Source organism: Lolium perenne, unplaced genomic scaffold (genome assembly GCF_019359855.2).
Source record: "Lolium perenne isolate Kyuss_39 unplaced genomic scaffold, Kyuss_2.0 unplaced26, whole genome shotgun sequence".
NCBI lineage: Eukaryota > Viridiplantae > Streptophyta > Magnoliopsida > Poales > Poaceae > Lolium > Lolium perenne.
The window spans coordinates 1,452,583-1,465,452 of record NW_027248984.1 but is presented as its reverse complement, the minus strand read 5'-3'; positions in this window follow the sequence as shown (position 1 = coordinate 1,465,452).

Genomic DNA, 12,870 nt, shown 5'->3' with positions numbered 1-12,870 from the left:
CCCTGAAAGTGGAAAAAACACAAAACAGGGTTCTCCTATTCTGCAGAGTTATAACCCAAATAAAGAGGATCATTGGTAAATCCCCATAAATCAATATAAACATGGATATAACACCATATATATTGCAAATATCTGGGAATATGTGTCAATAAATTACAAAGTTCATGCATGCATTTTACATGCATCACATTGCCATTAGCATAGCCCTGATTAGGATGAAAACGGCGAGCGACATTGTTTGGCCTATTTGCACCAACACGAAAAACACCATCCCCAAACACATTACCTTGAGTATCGCGGGAATTATCAGTGTGACTGCCATGACCAGCAGTTCCACTGCTCCCTCCTTCCTCGAAATCGCTATTCCAGACTCCATTGAAGCCAGATAACCATCTTCCATTACCTCGGCCACCACCAGATTGTCCTCTTCCATGATTCTGATTCCCTCCACCTCTATTCACCATAGCGATGGAAATGATCCCGGACTGCAAATCAGCGTCAGTGTAGATCACAGGCGCCGATGGGCAAATTTTTTTTTGCGTGAACCCTAACGCACTACGGCTGTGATCGGGTACAGAATGCGGTCGCTGATGGCGTGTAACTCACACGTTCGTTGGGAACCCCAAGAGGAAGGTATGATGCGCACAGCAGCAAGTTTTCCCTCAGAAAGAAACCAAGGTTTATCGAACCAGGAGGAGCCAAGAAGCACGTTGAAGGTTGATGGCGGCGGGATGTAGTGCGGCGCAACACCAGGGATTCCGGCGCCAACGTGGAACCTGCACAACACAACCAAAGTACTTTGCCCCAACGAAACAGTGAGGTTGTCAATCTCACCGGCTTGCTGTAACAAAGGATTAACCGTATTGTGTGGAAGATGATTGTTTGCAGAAAACAGTAGAACAAGTATTGCAGTAGATTGTATTTCAGTATAGAGAATTGGACCGGGGTCCACAGTTCACTAGAGGTGTCTCTCCCATAAGACAAACAACATGTTGGGTGAACAAATTACAGTTGGGCAATTGACAAATAAAGAGGGCATGACCATGCACATACATATTATGATGAGTATAGTGAGATTTAATTGGGCATTACGACAAAGTACATAGACCGCCATCCAGCATGCATCTATGCCTAAAAAGTCCACCTTCAGGTTATCATCCGAACCCCTCCAAGATTAAGTTGCAAAGCAACAGACAATTGCATTAAGTATGGTGCGTAATGTAATCAACAACTACATCCTTAGACATAGCATCAATGTTTTATCCCTAGTGGCAACAAGACAACACAACCTTAGAACTTTCACATCTGTCCCGGTGTCAATGTAGGCATGAACCCACTATCGAGCATAAATACTCCCTCTTGGAGTTACAAGCATCTACTTGGCCAGAGCATCTACTAGTAACGGAGAGCATGCAAGATCATAAACAACACATAGATATAACTTTGATAATCAACATAACAAGTATTCTCTATTCATCGGATCCCAACAAACGCAACATATAGAATTACAGATAGATGATCTTGATCATGTTAGGCAGCTCACAAGATCCGACAATGAAGCACAATGGGGAGAAGACAACCATCTAGCTACTGCTATGGACCCATAGTCCAGGGGTAGACTACTCACACATCACTCCGGAGGCGACCATGGTGGCGTAGAGTCCTCCGGGAGATGATTCCCCTCTCCGGCAGGGTGCCGGAGGCGATCTCCTGGATCCCCCGAGATGGGATCGGCGGCGGCGGCGTCTCTGGAAGGTTTTCCATATCGTGGCTCTCGGTACTGGGGGTTTCGCGACGGAGGCTTTAAGTAGGCGGAAGGGCAGGTCAAGAGGCGGCACGAGGGGCCCACACTACAGGCCGGCGCGGCCAGGGCTTGGGCCGCGCCGCCCTGTAGTCTGGCCACCTCGTGGCCCCACTTCGTCTCCTCTTCGGTCTTAGGAAGCTTCGTGGCAAAATAGGACCCTGGGCGTTGATTTCGTCCAATTCCGAGAATATTTCGTTACTAGGATTTCTGAAACCAAAAACAGCAGAAAACAAAGAATCGGCACTTCGGCATCTTGTTAATAGGTTAGTTCCAGAAAATGCACGAATATGACATAAAATGTGCATAAAACATGTAGATATCATCAATAATGTGGCATGGAACACAAGAAATTATCGATACGTCGGAGATGTATCAGCATCCCCAAGCTTAGTTCTGCTCGTCCCGAGCAGGTAAAACGATAACAAAGATAATTTCTGGAGTGACATGCCATCATAACCTTGATCATACTATTTGTAAAGCATATGTAGTGAATGCAGCGATCAAAACAATGTATATGACATGAGTAAACAAGTGAATCATATAGCAAAGACTTTTCATGAATAGTACTTCAAGACAAGCATCAATAAGTCTTGCATAAGAGTTAACTCATAAAGCAATAATTCAAAGTAAAAGCATTGAAGCAACACAAAGGAAGATTAAGTTTCAGCGGTTGCTTTCAACTTGTAACATGTATATCTCATGGATATTGTCAACATAGAGTAATATAATAAGTGCAATATGCAAGTATGTAGGAATCAATGCACAGTTCACACAAGTGTTTGCTTCTTGAGGTGGAGAGAAATAGGTGAACTGACTCAACAATGAAAGTAAAAGAATGGTCCTCCATAGAGGAAAAGCATCGATTGCTGTATTTGTGCTAGAGCTTTTATTTTGAAAACATGAAACAATTTTGTCAACGGTAGTAATAAAGCATATGTATCATGTAAATTATATCTTACAAGTTGCAAGCCTCATGCATAGTATACTAATAGTGCCCGCACCTTGTCCTAATTAGCTTGGACTACCGGATCATCGCAATGCACATGTTTTAACCAAGTGTCACAAAGGGGTACCTCTATGCCACTTTGTACAAAGGTCTAAGGAGAAAGCTCGCATTGGATTTCTCGCTATTGATTATTCTCAACTTAGACATCCATACCGGGACAACATAGACAACAGATAATGGACTCCTCTTTTATGCATAAGCATGTAACAACAATTAATAATTTTCTCATATGAGATTGAGGATATATGTCCAAAACTGAAACTTCCACCATGGATCATGGCTTTAGTTAGCGGCCCAATGTTCTTCTCTAACAATATGCATGCTTAACCATAAGGTGGTAGATCTCTCTTACTTCAGACAAGACGGACATGCATAGCAACTCACATGAAATTCAACAAAGAGTAGTTGATGGCGTCCCCAGTGAACATGGTTATCGCACAACAAGCAACTTAATAAGAGATAAAGTGCATAAGTACATATTCAATACCACAATAGTTTTTAAGCTATTTGTCCCATGAGCTATATATTGCAAAGGTGAATGATGGAATTTTAAAGGTAGCACTCAAGCAATTTACTTTGGAATGGCGGAGAAATACCATGTAGTAGGTAGGTATGGTGGACACAAATGGCATAGTGGTTGGCTCAAGGATTTTGGATGCATGAGAAGTAATCCCTCTCGATACAAGGTTTAGGCTAGCAAGGCTATTTGAAACAAACACAGGGATGAACCGGTGCAGCAAAACTCACATAAAAGACACATTGTAAACATTATAAGACTCTACACCGTCTTCCTTGTTGTTCAAACTCAATACTAGAAATTATCTAGACCTTAGAGAGACCAAATATGCAAACCAAATTTTAGCATGCTCTATGTATTTCTTCATTAATGGGTGCAAAGCATATGATGCAAGAGCTTAAACATGAGCACAACAATTGCCAAGTATCACATTATCCAAGACATTATAGCAATTTACTACATGTATCATTTTCCAATTCCAACCATATAACAATTTAACGAAGAAGAAACTTCGCCATGAATACTATGAGTAGAGCCTAAGGACATACTTGTCCATATGCTACAGCGGAGCGTGTCTCTCTCCCACAAAGTGAATGCTAGGATCCATTTTATTCAAACAAAACAAAAACAAATACAAACCGACGCTCCAAGAAAAGCACATAAGATGTGATGGAATAAAAATATAGTTTCAGGGGAGGAACCTGATAATGTGGTCGATGAAGAAGGGGATGCCTTGGGCATCCCCAAGCTTAGACGCTTGAGTCTTCTTAGAATATGCAGGGGTGAACCACCGGGGCATCCCCAAGCTTAGAGCTTTCACTCTCCTTGATCATATTGTATCATCTCCCTCTCTTGATCCTTGAAAACTTCCTCCACACCAAACTTAGAACAACTCATTAGAGGGTTAGTGGACAATAAAAATTAACATGTTCAGAGGTGACATAATCATTCTTAACACTTCTGGACATTGCATAAAGCTACTGGACATTCATGGATCAAAGAAATTCATCCAACATAGCAAAAGAGGCAATGCGAAATAAAAGGCAGAATCTGTCAAAACAGAACAGTTCGTATTGACGAATTTTATCGAGGCACCAGACTTGCTCAAATGAAAATTCTCAAATTGAATGAAAGTTGCGTACATATCTGAGGATCACTCACGTAAATTGGCATAATTTTCTGAGTTACCTACAGAGAAAACTGCCCAGATTCGTGACAGCAAAGAAATCTGTTTCTGCGCAGTAATCCAAATCTAGTATGAACTTTACTATCAACGACTTTACTTGGCACAACAAAACACTAAACTAAGATAAGGAGAGGTTGCTACAGTACTAAACAACTTCCAAGACACAAAATAAAACAAAGTACTGTAGTAAAAACCATGGGTTGTCTCCCATAAGCGCTTTTCTTTAACGCTTTTCAGCTAGGCGCAAAAAGTGTGTATCAAGTATTATCAAGAGACGAAGTGTCAACATCATAATTTGTTCTAATAATAGAATCAAAAGGTAACTTCATTCTCTTTCTAGGGAAGTGTTCCATACCTTTCTTGAGAGGAAATTGATATTTTATATTACCTTCCTTCATATCAATGATAGCACCAACAGTTCGAAGAAAAGGTCTTCCCAATATGATGGGACAAGATGCATTGCATTCAATATCCAAGACAACAAAATCAACGGGGACAAGGTTATTGTTAACGGTAATGCGAACATTATCAACTTTCCCCAAAGGTTTCTTTGTAGAATGATCATCAAGATTAACATCCAAATAACAATTTTTCAGCGGTGGCAAGTCAAGCATATTATAAATTTTCTTAGGCATAACAGAAATACTTGCACCAAGATCACACAAAGCATTACAATCAAAATCATTAACCTTCATCTTAATGATGGGCTCCCAACCATCCTCTAGCTTTCTAGGAATAGAGGCTTCGCGCTCTAGTTTCTCTTCTCTAGCTTTTATGAGAGCATTTGTAATATGTTGCGTGAAAGCCAAATTTATAGTACTAGCATTAGGACTTTTAGCAAGTTTTTGCAAGAACTTTATAACTTCAGAGATGTGGCAATCATCAAAATTCAAACCATTATAATCTAAAGCAATGAGATCATCATCCCCAATGTTGGAAAAAATTTTAGCAGCTTTATCACAAAAGTTTAATGCAGCTTTTAGCAGTTTCAAAGTGCTTTCTCGCGCTTTGCATTAGAAGTGGAAACATTGCTAACACCAATTCTTTTATTATTAATAGGAGGAGGTGCAGCAACATGTGTAGCATTAGCATTACTAGTCGTGGTAATAGTCCAAACTTTAGCTATATTATCTTCTTTAGCTAGTTTTTCATTTTCTTCTCTATCCCACCTAGCACGCAGTTCAGCCATTAATCTTATATTCTCATTAATTCTAACTTGGATGGCATTTGCTGTAGTAACAATTTTATTTTCAATATCCCTATTAGGCATAACTTTCGATTTCAAAAGATCTACATCAGCAGCAAGACTATCGACTTTAGAAGCAAGTATATCAATTTTCCCAAGCTTTTCTTCAACAGATTTGTTAAAGGCAGTTTGTGTACTAATAAATTCTTTAAGCATGGCTTCAAGTCCAGGGGGTGTGTTCCTATTATTATTGTAAGAATTCCCATAAGAATTAGCATAACCGTTACCATTATTATAAGGATATGGCCTATAGTTATTACTAGAATTGTTCCGATAAGCATTGTTGTTGAAATTATTATTTTTAATGAAGTTTACATCAACATGTTCTTCTTGGGCAACCAATGAAGCTAATGGAACATTATTAGGATCAATATTAGTCCTATCATTCACAAGCATAGACATAATAGCATCAATCTTATCACTCAAGGAAGAGGTTTCTTCGACAGAATTTACCTTCTTACCTTGTGGAGCTCTTTCCGTGTGCCATTCAGAGTAATTGATCATCATATTATCAAGAAGCTTTGTTGCTTCACCAAGAGTGATGGACATAAAGGTACCTCCAGCAGCTGAATCCAATAAATTCCGCGAAGAAAAATTCAGTCCTGCATAAAAGGTTTGGATGATCATCCAAGTAGTCAGTCCATGGGTTGGGCAATTTTTAACCAGAGATTTCATTCTTTCCCATGCTTGTGCAACATGTTCAGTATCTAATTGTTTAAAATTCATTATGCTACTCCTCAAAGATATAATTTTAGCAGGGGGATAATATCAACCAATAAAAGCATCCTTGCATTTAGTCCATGAATCAATACTATTCTTAGGCAGAGATAGCAACCAATCTTTAGCTCTTCCTCTTAATGAGAAAGGGAACAATTTTAATTTTATAATGTCACCATCTACATCTTTATATTTTTGCATTTCACATAGTTCAACAAAATTATTAAGATGGGCAGCAGCATCATCAGAACTAACACCAGAAAATTGCTCTCGCATAACAAGATTCAGTAAAGCAGGTTTAATTTCAAAGAATTCTGCTGTAGTAGCAGGTGGAGCAATAGGTGTGCATAAGAAATCATTATTATTTGTGGTTGTGAAGTCACACAACTTAGTATTTTCAGGGGTGGCCATTTTAGCAGTAGTAAATAAAGCAAACTAGATAAAGTAAATGCGAGTAACTAATTTTTTTGTGTTTTTGATATAGCAAACAAGATAGCAAATAAAGTAAAACTAGCAACTAATTTTTTTGTATTTTGATTTAGTGCAGCAAACAAAGTAGTAAATAAAACTAAGCAAGACAAAAACAAAGTAAAGAGATTGGGAAGTGGAGACTCCCCTTGCAGCGTGTCTTGATCTCCCCGGCAACGGCGCCAGAAAAAGAGCTGCTGGCGTGCAGTTGACGTGGGAGATAGAAATCTTTGTGGTGTAACTTTTCTTCAGTTCCCCGGCAACGGCGCCAGAAAAAGAGCTTGATGGCGTGTAACTCACACGTTCATTGGGAACCCCAAGAGGAAGGTATGATGCGCACAGCAGCAAGTTTTCCCTCAGAAAGAAACCAAGGTTTATCGAACCAAGAGGAGCCAAGAAGCACGTTGAAGGTTGATGGCGGCGGGATGTAGTGCGGCGCAACACCAGGGATTTCGGCGCCAACGTGGAACCTGCACAACACAATCAAAGTACTTTGCCCCAACGAAACAGTGAGGTTGTCAATCTCACCGGCTTGCTGTAACAAAGGATTAACCGTATTGTGTGGAAGATGATTGTTTGCAGAAAACAGTAGAACAAGTATTGCAGTAGATTGTATTTCAGTATAGAGAATTGGACCGGGGTCCACAGTTCACTAGAGGTGTCTCTCCCATAAGACAAACAACATGTTGGGTGAACAAATTACAGTTGGGCAATTGACAAATAAAGAGGGCATGACCATGCACATACATATTATGATGAGTATAGTGAGATTTAATTGGGCATTACGACAAAGTACATAGACCGCCATCCAGCATGCATCTATGCCTAAAAAGTCCACCTTCAGGTTATCATCCGAACCCCCTCCAGTATTAAGTTGCAAAGCAACAGACAATTGCATTAAGTATGGTGCGTAATGTAATCAACAACTACATCCTTAGACATAGCATCAATGTTTTATCCCTAGTGGCAACAGCACAACACAACCTTAGAACTTTCTCACATCGTCCTGTGTGTCAATGTAGGCATGAACCCACTATCGAGCATAAATACTCCCTCTTGGAGTTACAAGCATCTACTTGGCCAGAGCATCTACTAGTAACGGAGAGCATGCAAGATCATAAACAACACATAGATATAACTTTGATAATCAACATAACAAGTATTCTCTATTCATCGGATCCCAACAAACGCAACATATAGAATTATAGATAGATGATCTTGATCATGTTAGGCAGCTCACAAGATCCGACAATGAAGCACAATGGGGAGAAGACAACCATCTAGCTACTGCTATGGACCCATAGTCCAGGGGTAGACTACTCACACATCACTCCGGAGGCGACCATGGCGGCGTAGAGTCCTCCGGGAGATGATTCCCCTCTCCGACAGGGTGCCGGAGGCGATCTCCTGGATCCCCCGAGATGGGATCGGCGACGGCGGCGTCTCTGGAAGGTTTTCCGTATCGTGGCTCTCGGTACTGGGGGTTTCGCGACGGAGGCTTTAAGTAGGCAGAAGGGCAGGCCAAGAGGCGGCACGAGGGGCCCACACTACAGGCCGGCGCGGCCAGGGCTTGGGCCGCGCCGCCCTGTAGTCTGGCCACCTCGTGGCCCCACTTCGTCTCCTCTTCGGTCTTCTGGAAGCTTCGTGGCAAAATAGGACCCTGGGCGTTGATTTCGTCCAATTCCGAGAATATTTCGTTACTAGGATTTCTGAAACCAAAAACAGCAGAAAACAACAACTGGCACTTCGGCATCTTGTTAATAGGTTAGTTCCAGAAAATGCACGAATATGACATAAAGTGTGCATAAAACATGTAGATATCATCAATAATGTGGCATGGAACACAAGAAATTATCGATACATCGGAGACGTATCAGTCGCTGAAGGCATATGTGATCAATGTGAACCACCAGATCATACCAAACACTTGCATGGTCCAACTAGCCCGCAACCAAACCTGGCGAATTCGAAATTCTGTTCATCGGCTTACTAGGAAAACGACATATAGAACGCACCACCGGCAATACAGATCGGTGTTGACGGTAGCTTTCTTGAACCTTCTTCTCCCTTCTCTTTCTGCACTGCACAGTGATACATTCATTGGCATTGAAGGATTCTAGCAAAAACATTGACGGAGACAACACTATCCACATTATCCTGGTTCTTCTTGGTGTCGATAGACCTGCAAGAACATTACATGTAGGAGGAAAGAGAGACTTACCAGAGTGTATCACCATGGCCGCTTCCCTTTGGAGCCTCCTCTTTCTATGACACCTCTAAGGGCACATTTCGTAGCCTGCGGCCTCCTTTTTTGCATGGGTTGAGAAAAAAGCGGTCCGTTTGGTTGCCCGGAAGGTCTCCGTGTTGTGGCCTAACCGATTTTCAAAGCACCCTCGGGCCAGGACCCGGAACAACCGCCGAATCAGGCGTTTCTAGCCGGCCTGCCCCGTTGTCGTGACTATTCTGCTCGATGGATGCAACCTGTTGACGTGCATTTGCTTACGCTCACTCTCCCTTACACTACTCCACGCACCTCTCTTCAAACCAACACAACCATGCTCCAAATCAAGATAAGTTGTATATTAAAAACATGCGTGTCGATGATATGAATCAATTCCGACAATCAGTTTCGAGTTTCATTGGTCGTAAATCGTCAATTTTGTGTCTGAAGTTTTGAGGGAATTTTACCAAATTCGTCGCACATGCTGAACCATTTGAAATTTCCTTGGAGGAGTAGGTTCACCTCACCATTCCGTAGGACTTTCATGTTGACAGGTTTTTATTTCGGTGTACATACACGGATAGATAAATGACTCGCTAGTATACTCTAATCTGTACGTATGTGTGAGTATAGTTTGGAGTAATCTTGCTCAACTTCTCACTTGCCATCTTCATGGACGGTGACGTGATGATGATAGGTGAGAAGTTTGAGGTGATAATCCATGGTAGTGGCCATCCTCGTCGTCGGTGGTGGCATGGTGTTGTCTGGCTAACATGAACGACGACATGAATTTAGGCTTCATGGTCGGCGACTGATACGCGTACATCACGCGTCCGTTGGGAACCCCAAGAGGAAGGTGTGATGCGTACAACAGCAAGTTTTCCCTCAGTAAGAAACCAAGGTTTATCGAACCAGTAGGAGCCAAGAAGCACGTTGAAGGTTGATGGCGGCGGAGTGTAGTGCGGCGCAACACCAGGGATTCCGGCGCTAACGTGGAACCTGCACAACACAACCAAAATACTTTGCCCCAACGTGTCACTGAGGTTGTCAATCTCACCGGCTTGCTGTAACAAAGGATTAGATGTATAGTGTGGATGATGATTGTTTGCAGAGAACAGTAAAAACAAGTATTGCAGTAGATTGTATTCGATGTAAAGAATGGACCGGGGTCCACAGTTCACTAGTGGTTTCTCTCCCATAAAAAATAGCATGTTGGGTGAACAAATTACAGTTGGGCAATTGACAAATAAAGATGGCATGACAATGCACATACATGTTATGATGAGTAGTGTTGAAAGGACACGGATGTCGCCTAGAGGGGGGTGAATAGGCGGTTTAAAACTTTTACGAGATGGGCTTAACAAATGCGGAATAAAACTAGCATTTACTTAGTCAAGACCAAAGCCTATATACTATGGTTCACCTATGTGCACCAACAACTTATGCTAAGCAATACAAGCAACTTATGTGATAGCAAGATATATAACTTCAAGAACGATGGCTATCACAAAGTAAAGTGCATAAGTAAGGAGCTCGGGTAAAGAGATAACCGAGGCACGCGGGAGACGACGATGTAGCCCGAAGTTCACACTCTTGCGAGTGCTACTCTCCGTTGGAGCGGTGTGGAGGACAAGTCACTCCAAAAGCACGAGGGCCACCGTATTCTCCTCGAGAATTCCCACCAAGAGGGATGTCCTCGAACCACTATGTAACCTTAGGGAGGTTACCGAACCCGCACAAAGCTTGGGGCTATCTCCACAACTTAATTGGAGGCTCCCAACAAATTGCCACAAAGGCCTTGCCCTTGAAGAATCTCCACAACTTAATTGGAGTCCCCAAGAACACCACTAAGATGCCACAAAGGTCTTGCCCTTGAAGATTCTCCACAACTTAATTGGAGTCCCCAAGAACACCACAAAGATGCCACAAAGGCCTAGAATCCGTTTAGGGTTCCAAGAACCCAAGAGTAACAACCTTCTTGCTTTCACTTCCACGAATCACCGTGGAAAACTCAAACCGATGCACCAAATGCAATGGCAAGAACACCACAAAGATGCTCAAGTACTTCTCTCTCAAATTCCAACAAAGCTACAAAAGCTATTGGGGGAATAAGAGAGGAAGAACAAAATAAGAGGAGGAACACCAAATTTCTCGAAGATCTAGATCTAGAGGATTCCCCTCACAAAGAGAGGGATTTGATTGGTCAAGATGTAGATCTAGATCTCCTCTCTCTTTTCCCTCAAGAATATGCAAGAATCATGGGAGGAATAAAAAACTAGGGCAAGCTTTGAAGGACAACAATGGAGGGGAGAGAGAGAGTGAACCAACCAGCCCAAGGAGGAATAAGGGGGTCTTATATACCCCCTCCCAATGAAATATGTCCGTTTGGGGCCTCCCAGGCCGGGAAATCCGCCCCCGGGCCGGATTATCCGCCCCCCGAAATCGCCCCTGGACTCGGCCGGATATTTGGCCGGATATTTGCCCGGAATTGGTCATTCGGGCCGGATTATCCGCCCCCCAGAAAACTGCTGAAACACCAAAACTAAAACGGGCATAACTTTAGCATCCGGACTCCGATTTTGATGATCTTGGGCTTGTTTTGAAGCTAGGAACAAGCTCTACAAGATCATGTAGGAAACCATCATATTCCAACAAGGGAGGATAGAAACAAATGATGAAAGGTTTGACCTATCTAATAAAGACATACCGGTAAAACCTCTAATCTCGAAAATGCAACAAGTTGCCCATGCAAAAACCATTCTCAATGAACTAGAGCTTGTCATGAGAATAATCACAAGCTTTAAAACATCACATGGATAAGATCCAAATAAAACCAAGAAAGATGATGAACCAAACTCGAAAACGCAACAAGTGATCTATGCGAAATCCGTTTTCGATGAACTAGAGCTTGTCATGAGAATAAGCACAAGCTCTAAAACATCACATGGATAAGGTCCAAATAACAACCAAGAAAGATGATGCAAGGATGCAAAGGTTTGAGCTCTCTCCGAACGATACGATCGAGTTACTCACTCGAGAGCCCTCTTGATAGTACGGCAACTAAACTATAAACCGGTCCCCAACTACACTATGGGACCGGTGAGAAAGAAACCCTATCAAGAGCAAACCTTATACTTGCGCATTCCACTTGAGCTCGATGACGACGATCTTGACCTCAACAAGATGGAACGTCTTTCTTGCTTGTGCCTGCTTGACGAAGTCTTGTGGATTGCTCCCCCATAATCCACCATGGGAGAGCTTCTTCTTCGGCGCATCTTCACATAACCATGACCACCATGTGGATTGCTCCCCCATAATCCACCATGGGAGAGCTTCTTCTTCGGCACATCTTCACATATCCATGATCACCATATGGATGGCAAGATTCAAGCAAAAGATCTCTTCGAGATGGCTCATCTTGAACTTGCACTTTATTTCTCCATGGCAAGCTTCAAGCTTATGAACTCTTCGAGTTGGCTCATCTTGAACTTGCACTTCATTTCTTCATTCTTCATCATGTTGATGTCTTGAAGTAACTTGAGGGCTCACTTCATCTTCATCTTCAAGACATACTTGACACTTGATATCCTTCATCAATTTCTTCTTATTGCAACCTAATACAAACATGTTGATGTCTTGAAGTAACTTGAGGGCTCACTTCATCTTCATCTTCAAGACATACTTGACACTTGATATCCTTCATAA